At 47.1% G+C, this 14006-nt stretch overlaps 1 protein-coding gene across 2 annotated transcripts in view; it reads right to left on the bottom strand.

The window, feature by feature from the left end:
• PDE6D (phosphodiesterase 6D) overlaps positions 1 to 14006 on the bottom strand; it is a 131857-nt gene that overhangs the window by 15369 nt on the left and 102482 nt on the right. The gene's annotated exons all lie outside the window — the stretch shown is intronic.

Below are 14006 nucleotides of genomic sequence, written 5' to 3'. Positions count from 1 at the left end.
AAAACAAAAAACAAAAAAAAACAGGATTTTTTTTTGTTACACGCCTTAAAATCCCATTTTCGGAGTACACTGAGGGACAAGCCTCTATTTCTAACCTTGACCAACAGGATTTCATAGCGCCACCTATACTAGGCTGAAAAAAACACTTGCCACTGCCTACGGGCAGCCCTCACTTGTATAAAGCCTGCTCTCTGCTATAGGCAAGCCAGTTTAAGAGCAATGTGAAAAGTAAAAAAAAAGTCAATGGGGGGTGGGTTCTGTGTCCTTCAATGATACATCGACAAGCAGTATAACGTAGAAAAAAAAAGGAGGGGTGGGTGCTGTGTCGGTCGGTGAATTACAGAGAAAAGGATTTTACACTGAGTACAAAAGATCCTATTTTCTCTTATATTCACCGACCGACACAGCTCCTCTTTGTAACTAAATGGGATGTCCCCAAGCAGTGCCAAACGAGGGGCAGTAAAAAAAACAGCATAAAAAAATAAAAAATACTTCGTCCACCATGGCAAGTGGGAACTAGTGAAACTAAACCTACACAAAAACAGCAGTGTGTGGAAAAACTCCACCATATAACCGGGTATCCTCAGCAGGAGTGTTCCCCAAGACCGCAACATTGCGGAGGTAACGCAACAGAGCATTAACAAAACAGTACTGCGTTTTTTACCGAAAAAACTCAATTGCAACTAAACGGCCGTCTGCAAAACTTTGCGGCCAAAACCAGCATCCGCCGATGCACTGACGTCTACCTTGTAGAACTTGGTAAACGTATGGACAGACGACCAGATCGCCACCTTACACACCTGAGCGACAGACGCTTGGTGTCGGAAGGCCCAAGACATTCCAATTGCTCGTGTAGAGTGGGCCGTGACTGGAAAGGGGGGCACCTGCCCTTTCAAGGCGTAGACTTGGACTACAATCTGTCTGATCCTCCTGGAAATGGTGGCAGACGAGACCGCCATGCCTTTCTTAGGACCAGCCACCGAAACAAACCTTGAGTCTGACTTCCGAAAGGAAGCTGTAGCAGACAAGTACACCTTCAGAACCCTAACCACATCGAGAGGGGTCCTTCGGCTTAGGACACAATGATGGCAATACAATGTCCTCATTGATATGAAAAGCCGAAACCACTTTTGGTAGAAAGGACAGTTGCGGACGAAACACCACCTTATCCCTGTGGGTGGCCAGATAAGGTGACTTGCATGACAAGGCAGCTAATTTCGAAACCCTCCTGGCCAATGTGATGGCCACTAGAAAGACCACTTTCTGTGAAAGGGTTAACAAGGGAATCTCCCTGATCTTCTCAAACGGCGGCTTCTGAAGCGCCGACAACACCAGGTTCAAATCCCACGGAGGTAACGGAGGACGCACCGGAGGGACTACATGTCGTACCCCCTGAACAAAGGTACTCATTAATGAGTGAGACGCCAGGGGTCGCTGGAAAAAAACAGCCAAAGCTGAAATTTGCCCCTTGATGGTGCTCAATGCCAACTTCTGGTCTACACCTTGCTGAAGAAACAGCAGGATCCTGGATATAGAGAAAGAGCGTGGTTGCCACCCTTTCTCCTCACACATGGAGATATAGGTCTTCCAAGTACGATGGTATGTCTTTCTGGAAGAAGATTTCCGCGCCCTCAACATAGTTGACCAAGTCCGACAGACCCCGGTTCCTCAATACCTGGCTTTCAACAGCCATGCCTTTAAAGCCAGCGATGGTAAAGCAGGGTGAAAGATTTGACCTTGAGATAGGAGGTCCTCCCGCAACGGCAGTCGCCAGGGAGCGTTTGCCACCAGACGCACCAGGTCTGCATACCAAGCCCACTGAGGCCGATCTGTGGCAACCAGGATCACCTAGATCCCCTCAGCTTCCACTCTGCGCAGCAGGCGTGGCAACAGTTTTAGTGGAGGAAAAGCGTAGATCAGCTGGAACTGATCCCACGGAGCCACCAGCGCGTCTGACGCGTCTGCCCACGGATCTCTGGTCTTGGACACGAATCTCGGTACCTTCCGATTGAGACGGGAGGCCAATAGATCCACATCTGGTGTTCCCCACCTCAGGCACAGCAGCCTGAACATCTCCGGATGCAATGCCCATTCTCCTGGGTCCAGCATCTGTCAACTCAGATAGTCCGTCTGTCAATTTTCCACCCCTGGGATGTAAATGGCCGACAAGGCCGGTACGTGTTGCTCTGCCCACCAAAGTATGTGAGCGACCTCCCGAGCAGCGGCTGAGCTTCTTGTTCCTCCTTGGTGATGTATGTACGGCACAGCTGTGGCGTTGTCTGACTGTATTCTGATCGGACGCCCTTGAAGACTCATCGACCATGTGTGGAGGCACAGCCTGATCGCTTTCAATTCAAGCAGATTGATCCGCAACTTGGATTCTTCTGCTGACCAGAGGCCCTGAGCCGACTGAATCTCCATCACTCCACCCCAGCCGGACAGACTGGCGTCTGTAGTGATCACTGTCCATGTCAGAGGAAGGAAGGAAGGAACGATTTCCCGGACTGAATCGCCGGGGACCTCAACCACCAGATCAGGGAGTCCCTGTCAGGTTAGCTCTCCTGGATCTGTGGATCCAGGGACAACGGAGATTTGTTCCACTGCATCAAAATCTCCTTCTGCAGGACTCTGGTGTGGAACTGGGCATAAGGTACTGCCTCGAAGGAGGCCACCATGAGCCCCAGTACTCGCATGCAAAAGCGAAGCGACTACCACTTGCTGCTCATCAGTAGATTGACTGCCGATCTGAGAGTCCTTAATTTGTCTGAGGGGAGAAAAACCCTCGCTCCCTGGAGTCCAACAGTAACCCCAGGTACTCCAGATGCTGAGTCGGTACAACCACCGACTCTTTAGGTTCAACAGCCACCCAAATTGTTGCAGGGTCTGCAAGGTGATCGCCACATCCTCTAATTCTGAGGCAGAAGAAGCTCTCAGGAGATCGTCTAGGTAACCCATGATCGCGATCCCGCGTTCTCAGCAACGCCAATACTGGAGCCAGTACTTTGGTAAAGACACGGGGGGCTGATGCCAGGCCAAAAGGGAGAGCCACAAACTGGTAGTGGGCTTCCCCGACTGCCAAAACGTAGAAATTCTTGATGCCGAAGGCATATGGGTATGTGCAGGTAAGCATCCTGAATGTCCAAGGACGCCAGGAAGTCCCTTTGATGGAGTGCAGCGACTACTGAGCGAACTGATTCCATTCTGAACCTCTGCACTTTTGCAAAGCGATTGAGGGCCTTCAAGTCCAAGATTGGACGTACCCCTTGCTTCTTGGGAACCACAAACAGATTTGAGTAGAACCCCTGGAAGCGCTCCAATTCCGGAACCGGTACAATCACCCCCCTGATTCAGCAAGTCCCTCACCGCCCCTAACAGGGCCTCCCGGCGAACCGGAGACACGGGTATGCTGGAGGGGAAGAATCTGTTTGGCGGCCAAGAGAAAAACTATCTTGTAGCCTGTGGAAATCAGATCACAGACCCATTGGATGGATAACCGGGAGGTCCCCCCGGGCTGCAAACTCCTGAAGACGACCCCCCCACCCGAAAAGTGGGTGGGGCAAACCTTCATGCGGTAGCTTTTTTGTTCGCAGGCTTGTTATGCTTGCGGCTCCAGGGACGCTTCTGACCATCCGGGGTCGTTTTGCCGAAGCACCGCGTGGACGAAAAAGCCGCTTGTGAGCGGACAAAGAGGGCTCCTTAGCCTCCAAAGAGCCGTTCGTCAAGGAAGGGAAGATCCGTCAGGGCTTTCTTGGATGCCTGGTCAGCAGACCAGCATTTCAGCCAAATGAGGAGCCTCAGCACTACAGCTGACACTGAAGCCTTGGATAACAGGGGGAGAGTATCCAGGGCCGCGTCACAAAACGTACCTAAGGCCATGCACTAGTTAGTCTGCTAGTTCCACGCAGACAGGGGAGTCGCTCTGCTCTCCAAATTCGCGGTGCAAACGTTTTGCCCACTCAGTGTCTGCGACACCAGTGCGGATGCCAGTACAGGTCGCACGGCTGACCCCACAACCGTAAACAAGGAACGAGCCACCGTCTCGGCCTTCCTGTCCATGGGATCCTTGAATGCAGGAGCCCTCTCAACCGGGATCGTGGTTACGTTATTTATTCGAGATACTGGTGGGTCCACGACCGGAGGAGCCGACCACTTTTTGAGAAGGCTTTCCTCAAAGGAGTAACGCACCGCCAAATTTTTGGCTACCGAAAAGGTCAGTTGCGGGCTGCCCCATTCCCTGTAGGTGAATTTGTCAAAATAAGTTAAATACGGGAACACCTTAGCTGAACGTGCTGGCTTGCGGGACCCAAAGGGGACCGGTACATCAGCAGAGGAATCCGCTGGCTCCTGAATCTTCAGGGTATCACGCACAGCTGTGATAAGTGCTCCAATAAATGCCTTGTCGCGCCCGGACCCGAACGGGGAATCATCCTCACTGTCCGAACGGTCCTGGTCAGCCACGTCTGAGGTCAGAACAGGGGTCTCCAGCCGCAGCAGGGCCCGAGTCTGCATCAGAGCTCTCCCCAGAGGAGGGGGGGGGGGGCACGGGCCTCTTACTTGCACCTTTCCTTGATATTTATCACTAGAAAGAATATAATAAACCATAAATTAAGTTTAGTCCCAAGTGAAAAATGTAATAAAAATAGATAATAATGAAACCCCAAAAGAGATGATGGTGATAAAATATTGCAGCCACAAATCAAAGGTGAGTCACATCAGACTCCCCTCACTGCAAAGGTTAACCAACATTCCAGTATAAGCCTTAAAACAAGTGAAGATTTCACCTTATGGTGTACTTCAGATGGACATCCAGATATGAAAATCAGAACGTACAGGATAGTGCAAAACTTAGCTTGTAGCAGAGAGCTCAGCTTCTCTTGAAGCTCAAAAAGAGGCTCCTGCTGCCCAACCCTTTCACTGCCAGGTCTGTATGCCGTACAGACCTACAGAAGTGCCCGCAGGTGGCCAAGTCCGTACGGACCTCATTTCTCCCTCTGCTATAAGCTCATCGTCACTTCAATGACCATAAACTTATGTCAGAATTGTTCAGCAGAATCTGATGAACAATTCCCCCTCAGTACCGATTACCCCCTCCACCTGAACCAACCCCCCCCCCCCAAACCGTATCCCTGCAGCTACCATCATTAGATGGCATTCCTCTGCCGCATGAGATGTCTCTCCCCCCCCCCCCCCCCACTAATCCCACATTCCTTATCAATCACCGCTCAGAACGGCATCCCTCCTGCAGCTTCTGCCTGCACTGAGCTCCGGTGAGTGGCGGGGAGAGGGATGGAGCGGTGAAGTTGGGGCTTGTTAAACATGTGTTTACCAAGGCCCCCCCCCCCGTAGTAGAGTGGGAGCAGGCAGCGATCACTACAGATCACTCCTATATGTCCCACTGACAGCTGATCTTAGTAAACCGCAAGTTTTATTATGTATCAGACTGTCATTTTATGAATAAATTAGGAATCTCTATACAGATTCATGATTCATTCAAGTAAAGTGCGACAGAGAAAAGGGACCATCTCCAGTACCTTTCTCAGTCTCAAAAAGAGAGATATGGGGGTCTGCTTAGACCTCTGATATCTCACCAAAGACCCCCCCCCCCCCCCAAGAAAAAAAAAAAAACGCATTAAAAAGGCAACCCCCTCCAGGTCCACCCCCACTCTGCCCCACCCCTCCACGGTGGCAGCCTTGTTCACACAGGGCAAACACAGTGTACCTTTACAGGGGGGTTCTGTGTATCTCTGTGCAAGCAGTCTCATTGATGTCATTTGGGATGTAGCAACTGCACGAACAGAGCCGTTGCTTCTAATTTTATATCCATATAGGTCTGTATGCATGAACCTGAGCTCACACTGTCTGACATTCGTATGGGTAGGAGTACATGCCCCCCGAATGAAGATTGGGAACAGCAGCTATACCTGTGCAGCCGCTGCATCTCAACTGACATAAATGGGACTGCCTGTGCAGGGATGCAGTATGTGCTTTCAGGAAATGTCTAGTTTGAGGGGTCTTTTCAAATTCTGAAATCTTGAAGTGAAAATGGTAACCTCCAGATTTTTAGATTAAATTGTTATTTACAGTTTTGCGTACCTTCAGGTTTTCACCATTTCACAAAAGGGTGCAAATTAAAATGTACAAATATTTGTTATTTATTAACTCAATAGAGTTTTAACTTTTATATTTACTAGGAATTTAGAAGGAATTTTGTATATTTTGCCTTGTATGAATCCACTATTTTAGTGTATTTTTCGCGAAAATATTGTTTTGATAAAAATTTGCGCAAATATCGTGGTGCCTTCTTTTTATTCTACTGGCCATATGCTTTCAGAAAATGCATGGTTTGGGCAGTCTTTTACAAATTCTGAAAGCTGTAAAACAAAAAAGAAAATCCTCCAGATCACTTTGTCTCAAATCGGCGCAATTTAAAATTTACAAATATTTGTTATTTTTTACTCAATACAGGTTAAGCTTTTAGATTTAGTAGGAATTTAGCAGGGATTTTGTAAATTTCCCTGTGTTTGTATCTGTTAATAATGATTTTAGTGCATTTTTTGCGAAAATATTACTTTGGTCAACATTTGCGTAAATATTGTGGGGCCTTAAAAATCAGTAGCACCTTCTTTTTATGCTACTGGTCCTATGCTTTCAGAAAATATGGTTTGGGAGGTCTTTAAACTCTGAAAGCTGTAAGGGAACAATGAAAACCTTTTTTTTAGAGAAATGTGGTTATTTACATTTTTGTGTACGTTCAGTTCTCACCATTTTGCAAAAAGGCGTAATTAATAAATAACAAATATTTGTATTTTTTTAAACTCAATACAGGTTAAGATTTTAAATTTAGTAGGAATTTTGTAAAAAATGTACTGTTTATCTGCTAATAATGATTTTAATGAATTTTGAAAAAAATGCAAAAATGGCCAGGCCACCTGAGTGTAAAAATGGGGACTTGCAAGCAAAAGGGTTAACGGCATACGCCTGAACAATCGTCTGCTGAATCCAACAGGAAATGGCGGCAGAGAAGGCCGCCATACTTTTTCTCATAACCTCCGTGAGCACAAAGAGTTGGCCCTCAAGAAGCAGCCATTGCAGATAAGTACACACAATCCGCTCGACCACGTCCAAGGAGTGCAAAGCAACCTCCTGAACTCAAGAAAGGAAGGACAATGGCCTCATTCATGTGGAGATCGGACATCACCTTTGGTAGTTAAGAAGGGGACGGGAAAAACAAAACAAAAAAAACACCTTATCCTTGTGCGAAATCAGGTAAGGAGGCTTACAGGATAAAGCCACCAATTCCAACACCCCCCAAGTTGGCCACCAGGTTTGCACACGTGAGATACAGGCAATTATCTCCCAGCACAGGATGTCTTCTTTTACTAATAACTTATCTGTGGCTCCTACATGTTAGTGAACTACTGAAGAGTGTCTAAATAAGTTATTAGTGATGGGAGACATCATACGCGTGCGCACAGGGGGTGCCAGTTGTGCCTGGGCACACCCTAATCACCTGTGAGCGACTCCTGTTTAAAGGAGAAGTGTGGAAGCATTTCTCTCTTCCTCTGGATCTGACAAAGAAATGATCAGTCTATAATTTTAAAGAAAGTTTTATTTTAACAGTGAGTGACTGATTCGCATTTTAATGAGTGAAATAAGTATTTGACCCCTTTCGCAAAACATGACTTACTACTTGGTGGCAAAACCCTTGGTAGCAACCACAGAGGTCAGATGTTTCTTGTAGTTGGCCATCAGGTTTACACACATCTCAGGAGGTATTTTGTCCAACTCCTCTTTACAGATCTTCTCCAGGTCATTAAGGTTTCGAGGCTGATGTTTGGCAACTCGAACCTTCAGCGTCCTCAACATATTTTCTATGGGATTAAGGTCTAGAGACTGCCCAGACCATTCCAGGGTCTTAATGTGCTTCTTCTTGAGCCACTCCTTTGTTGCCTTGGCCATGTGTTTTGGGTCATTGTCATGCTGGAATACCCATCCACCATTTTCAATGCCCTGGATGAGGGAAGGAGGTTCTCACCCTAGATTTGACAGTACATGGTCCCGTCCATCGCCCCTTTGATGCAGTGAAATTGTCCTGTCCCCTTAGCAGAACCCCCCAAACCATAATGCTTCCACCTCCATGTTTGATGGTGGAATGGTGTTCCTAGGGTCATAGGCAGCATTCCTCCTCCAAACATCGCGAGTTGAGTTGATGCCAGAGCTCAATTTTGGTCTCATCTGACCACAACACTTTCACCCAGTTCTCCTCTGAATCATTCAGATGTTCATTAGCAAGCTTCAGACGGGCCTGTACATGTGCTTTCTTGAGCTGGGAATCCTTGCGGGTGCTGCAGGATTTCAGTCCTTCACGACGTAGTGTGTTACCAATTGTTTTTAAAAGAATTCTCCCATAGAGTCCTGGGACGATTTCTTATCCTTCTCATGATCTTTGAAACTCCACGAGGTGGGATCTTGCATGGAGCCCCAGACTGAGGGAGATTGACAGTTATTTTGTGTTTCTTCCATTTGCAAATAATCGCACCAACTGTTGTCACCCTCTCACCAAGCTGCTTGCCGATGGTCTTGTAGCCCATTCCAGCATTGTGTAGGTCTACAATCTTGTTCCTGACATCCTTGGACAGCTCTTTGTTTTTTTTTAGTTAGATTGCTTCTGTGGACAGGTGTCTTATACAGGTAAGAAGCGGAGATTAGGAGCACTCCCTTTAAGAGAGTGCTCCTAATCTCAGCTTGTTACCTGTATAGAAGACACCAGGGAGCCAGAAAACTTGCTGAATGATAGGGGATCAAATACTTGTCAAGACAAGACTGCTCATTGGAGGAGAGCAAGCCAAGTTCCCAGCACAGCTAGAGAACTGACCACAATGTGTCCTAATGCCTAGTGTGGTCAATGCCTAGTGGTAACTGGCAGGAACCCCAGGGATTTCACACAAAGGAAGCAATACGAAGAGAACAGGATACTTTTTCATCCAAAGTACATTGTACAATGGGCACATATCAGGAATATGAAATGCTGGGGTAACAAACACTTTAAGGCAAGCTTTTGGCCGATGACTTGCTGATGAAAGGCCAGACAACTGAGCCACCAAGAAGGTACAAAGATGGACCCCTAAGGCCTAAAAAAAAAAAAAAAAAAAAAAAAAAACTGTATAGGCCTTTCAGGTTCAGTATCTTCCAGGAGGTAGACTTGCAAGCCTTCAACATCATGGGAATTACCAAGCCAGACTACACCCTGTCCCTCAGAACCTGGCTGTCAATAGCCATGTTGTCAAAGCCAGAGACAGTAAAAACAGGGTGGAAGACTGAACCCTGGGACAGGAGGTCCTCCAGAAGAGGTAATCACCAAGGGAGTGTCTGCGTCCTGCTGTACTATGTTGATGTACCACGCATGACCAGAATACCTTCAACTTCTATCCTGTGCAGCAAACGGGGAAACAGCTTTAGGGAAGGAAAGGCTAAAATGAGATACTAGTCCCACGGTGCCACCATTGCATCCGCCAAAGGATCATGCATTCTCGCCACACATTTCAGAACCTTCCGGTTGAAGCAGTCTGAACCAGACTTCTTGGCATTCGAGATTCATCCGAAGTTCTGTAGGGAGTGTAAGGTTACCTCAACACTGTCTATCAAGGCCTAGTAAGTCTCTGCACACAGGACCAAATCATTCAGGTAACCAATCAATCCCTCGTTGTCTCAGCAGGGCAAGAATCGGGCCAAAGCCTTGATAATTTGATAATGTACCAGAGAATGGAGGCCAGACCAAAGAGAAGCACCACAAACTCATGATGCGCATCCCAGATTACAAAGCGTAGGACACACCGATGTCCCTTACAGATGGGAATGTGCAGGTATTCGTCCTTGGTGTCTATGGGAGGCCAGAAAATCCCACTGATGAATTTAGGCCACCACAGAGTAAATGGATTCCATCCTGTACTTCTGAACCCGCACAAAGGAATTCAAGACCTTGAGGTCCAGGATTGGGCAAACCATGTCACTCTTTGGAACCTTAAACAGACTAGTGTAAAATCACCCAAACCGCTCCGACTTAGGCACCAGGACAATCAATCCCCGAAGAAGCAGATCCTGTACTACCCCATACAGGGCCTGCAGGCACAATGGCGAGAGATGAAAATTGGAGGGAAAGAATCTTTCCAGGTAAAAAGGAATGGAATTCTATTTTGCAACCGGAGACTTTTACATCGTGGACCCACTTGTTGGGGATGAGGGAGGTCCATGAGCCCGAGAACCAGTGAAGGCGACCTGCATCCTGGACCACAAGAGGAAAATGGGGGTTAAACCAACCATCAGACCCGCAACATGGTTACCAGGGAAGGCTCCCCTCTCGACCGAGGGCCCAGAGAAAGTTAGGGAAGTTAGGTTAAGGTAGGAGGCAGAGGCACAGATAAGAAGGACAGAAGGGACATCAGAGGTGACGAGGAACGGAGGGACCTTGCAGGACCGACCATCCCTGGGAGTACCAGCACCCCACACCGCATCTGGGGAGTGAAGGTGGGAAGGCATCTACTTACCAGTCTACCCAAAAAGAAAAAGGCACTGCTCCAGGTAATCCCCGATACCTTGAGACCAAAAAAATAAAGAAATCCACAAAAAAGCGAAAGGAAAACCAGCGCCAGCATATTCAGCCCTCCCAACCTAAAAAAAAAAAACAGGGTGTGTGGCCTGCAGCAGGAATATACATGGAGACAAAACTGATATGGTTGCAAAATTTGAATTGTCCAGGGCAATAAATTCCTATACCACTGGCCTTGACATATTAGGATTGTCAAAGGCCGGTAGTATAGGGATTTATTGAGCTGGACATTTATTCACATTAATAACATTCCAATAAGCCTCCCATGCTGGTGCTCGCCACCGTACACACTGGAAGAAGAAATAACGAACGGCTGCACATCACCGCAGAACAGTTCTATAATTTATTATAGAAGGAATTGGGAATTATAGAAGAGTCCCACAGTATGCAGTCATTCATCAATTCTACTTACCAGTCCAGCGGAGCATGCGGGTATGGCTGCCATTAAAGCTCCTCCTCGCCACTAAAGTGGGGGGCTGACAGACAGGGTAACAATGTGACAGACCCCAGCGCCTGGTTATGTGTGTCACTGCAAGACATTTTATTTGCTGGCAGCCCTCTTCCAAGATGGGAGTTGCCCAGCCGAACCAGCGCATAGCTAAAGGTCTGCGGGTGCTTTTTGGCCAGACTGGGGTGACCACTGGATCTAGGATTATCCAGCCTGGTTATTGATAGAAGATCTCTGTAGAAAAAAAAATCCAAAAAAACAAACAAACAAAAAAAAGCAGAATAAAAACAGCCTGTGGAACCACAGGTCCCAGAAGGCAACCTGGTCCTAAATCCTTCACACTAGACAGAATGACTGGCTTGCTTATAGCAGAGAGCGGGTTTTATACCAGTGAGGACTGACCATAGGAGGTGGCAGTTTTTTTTCAAATGTTTTATTTAACCAAAAGACATGATCCATAGCGTCATAGCAGTAAGAATCACAGAACACATGCCAAGTTTTTTTCTGCCTACTGTACTACTTATGTAGGTGGCGCTATAAAACCCTGTTGGTCAAGATAAAGAAGAAAGGCTGTGTCAATCAATGAGCATAAGAGAGACAACCACTGGAAGGAAAATCTTTGTTTGTATATAGCTTTATAAAACTATGGGGACAGGCACATTAACTGACAAAAACTGCAATAGGGTTAAAGAGCTCCCCTATAGCCATTAATACACAGAATTATTCCCTGCTTGGACAAAATTAACCGCTTCGCGCCCGCCCTATATCCAAAAGACGGCTACAGAGCAGATGCTAACTGCCAGGAGGCTGTCCCTGGACTTCCTCCTGTCTACTTCCCTAATGCGAGCATCGGGGAAGTTCTGTGTTGCCCGTGTCCCTCGGACACAGCCAATCACAGTTCGTGCTAAATGGCCAATCACAGTGGCCATTTAGCACTCGATCGGGCTATCATCTCTCATCGCCGGCTCCCCTCCTCACACAGAGACAGCATGTGAGGAGGAAGAGCTTCCATGCTGCAGCTGCAGCATCTGTGACTGTGAACACACACACACATACACACACATGCCCACCTGTCCCCTGCGCCATCTATCAGTGCCATTTATCCCCAGTGCGACCTATCAGTGCCATCTGTCCCCAGTGCCACCTAACAGTGTCATCTGTTCCCAGTACCACCTGTCCCCAGTGCCACCTATCCGTGCCACCTGTCCCCAGTGCCACCTGTCCCCAGTGCTGCCCATCCCTAGTGCCACGTGTCCCTAGTGCCATGTATTACCAGTGCCACCTGTCAGTGTCACGTGTCATCAGTGCCACGCATTAGTGCCATCTGTCGTCAGGTGTCATCAGTGCCACGTATTAGTGCCATCTGTCATCAGTGGCACATCAGTATCACGTGTCATCAGTGCCACGTATTAGTGCCATCTGTCATCAGTGTCACGTGCCATCAGTGCCATGTATCAGTGCCACGTGTCATAGGCCTGGTGCTTCAGGGCCTTCAAAAGTGTAATAGGTAGACAACAATTTAGATGTTTAATTTATGCTCCTAGAACACGTGATGGCGCTCCCTGCATGTTGGGCCTCTCTAAGTGTCCAGGCTGTGAAAAAGTCACACACGTGGTATCGTAATACTCAGGAGGAGCAGCATAATTGAATTTGGGGTGTCATTTGTGCTATACACATGCCATGTGAGAGAAATAACCTATTACAATGACAATTTTGTGGAAAAAATAAAAAAACAGAAAAAATAAAAAAAATCTTCATTTTGCAAAGAATTGTGGGAAAAAAATGACAACACCAACAACCTCACTATGACTCTTACTAAATACCTTGGAATGTCTACTTTCCAAAAAGGGGTCATTTGGGGGGTATTTGTACTTTCCTGGCTTGTTCCGGTCGCAAGAAATGAGATAGGCCACCAGTACATCAGATGTGATCAATTTTGTATGATTCGCACCACACCTTGTAGACTCTCTAACTTTCACAAAGACCAAATAATATTCACTTATTTGGGTTATAAAAATATGTAGCAGTATAAATTATGGCCAAAATTTACGAAGGAAAATTAATAATTTGCATAATTTTATCACAGAAACAAAGAAAAATGCTTTTTTTCAAAATTTTCGGTCTTTTTTCATTTATAGCGCAAAAAATAAAAAACCCAGGAGGTGATCAAATAGCACCAAAAGAAAGCTCTATTTGTGGGGAAAAAAAAAAGGACAAAAAATTAATTTGGGTACAGTGCTGCATGACTGAGTAATTGTCATTCAAATTGTGAGAGCACGGAAAGCTGAAAATTGGTCTGGGCAGGAGGGGTGTTTAAGTGCCTAGTAGGCAAGTGGTTAAGCATGTTCAATAAGGAAAAGTGTAAAAATGTGGATAGGAATTGCACAGATGTAAACTAAGTAATCAAAACAGCAGCTGGCAGTTACAAAACAGAACATTTGTGTATAAATAAAAAAAAACAAATTGTCGCTCTAAAATAGGAGATGATAAAACCGAAAAGCTGAGTTAGGCCCCTTTCACACTGACGATCCGTTCAGGCCCGCCTGTCAGTTTTTCAGGCGGACCTGAACGGGTGCTCCATAGAGCTCTATGGAGCGTCGGATGTCAGCGGTGACATGTCCGCTGACATCCAACCCGCTCCGATCCGAAAAAGTGTGACGGAGGAAAAAGCTATTTTTCCATCCGTCTGCGGATCGGATCGGGTGACGACGGGCACTGCGGTCCGTCGTCATCCGATCTCCCATAGGGGAGAGCGGCGCTGTGACAGGTCCGTCCCTGCGCAGTGTGCAGAGACGGAGCTGTCATCTCCCTGCTCAGCGGGGATCGGCGGAGTGATCCCCGCTGAGCAAACGGACATCCACGGGGCGGATCAGAACTGATCCGCCCCGTGTGAAAGGACCCTTAGACTTACCGGTAATTCCTTTTCTGGGCGTCTTCCAGGACAGCCCATGA

Source organism: Lithobates pipiens, unplaced genomic scaffold (genome assembly GCF_037356315.1).
Source record: "Lithobates pipiens isolate NorthernLeopardFrog02 unplaced genomic scaffold, aLitPip1_a1.2 Scaffold_18, whole genome shotgun sequence".
Taxonomy (NCBI): domain Eukaryota; kingdom Metazoa; phylum Chordata; class Amphibia; order Anura; family Ranidae; genus Lithobates; species Lithobates pipiens.
The sequence above is the reverse complement of the archived record's forward strand: the minus strand, read 5'-3'. Positions and strand labels throughout refer to the sequence as shown.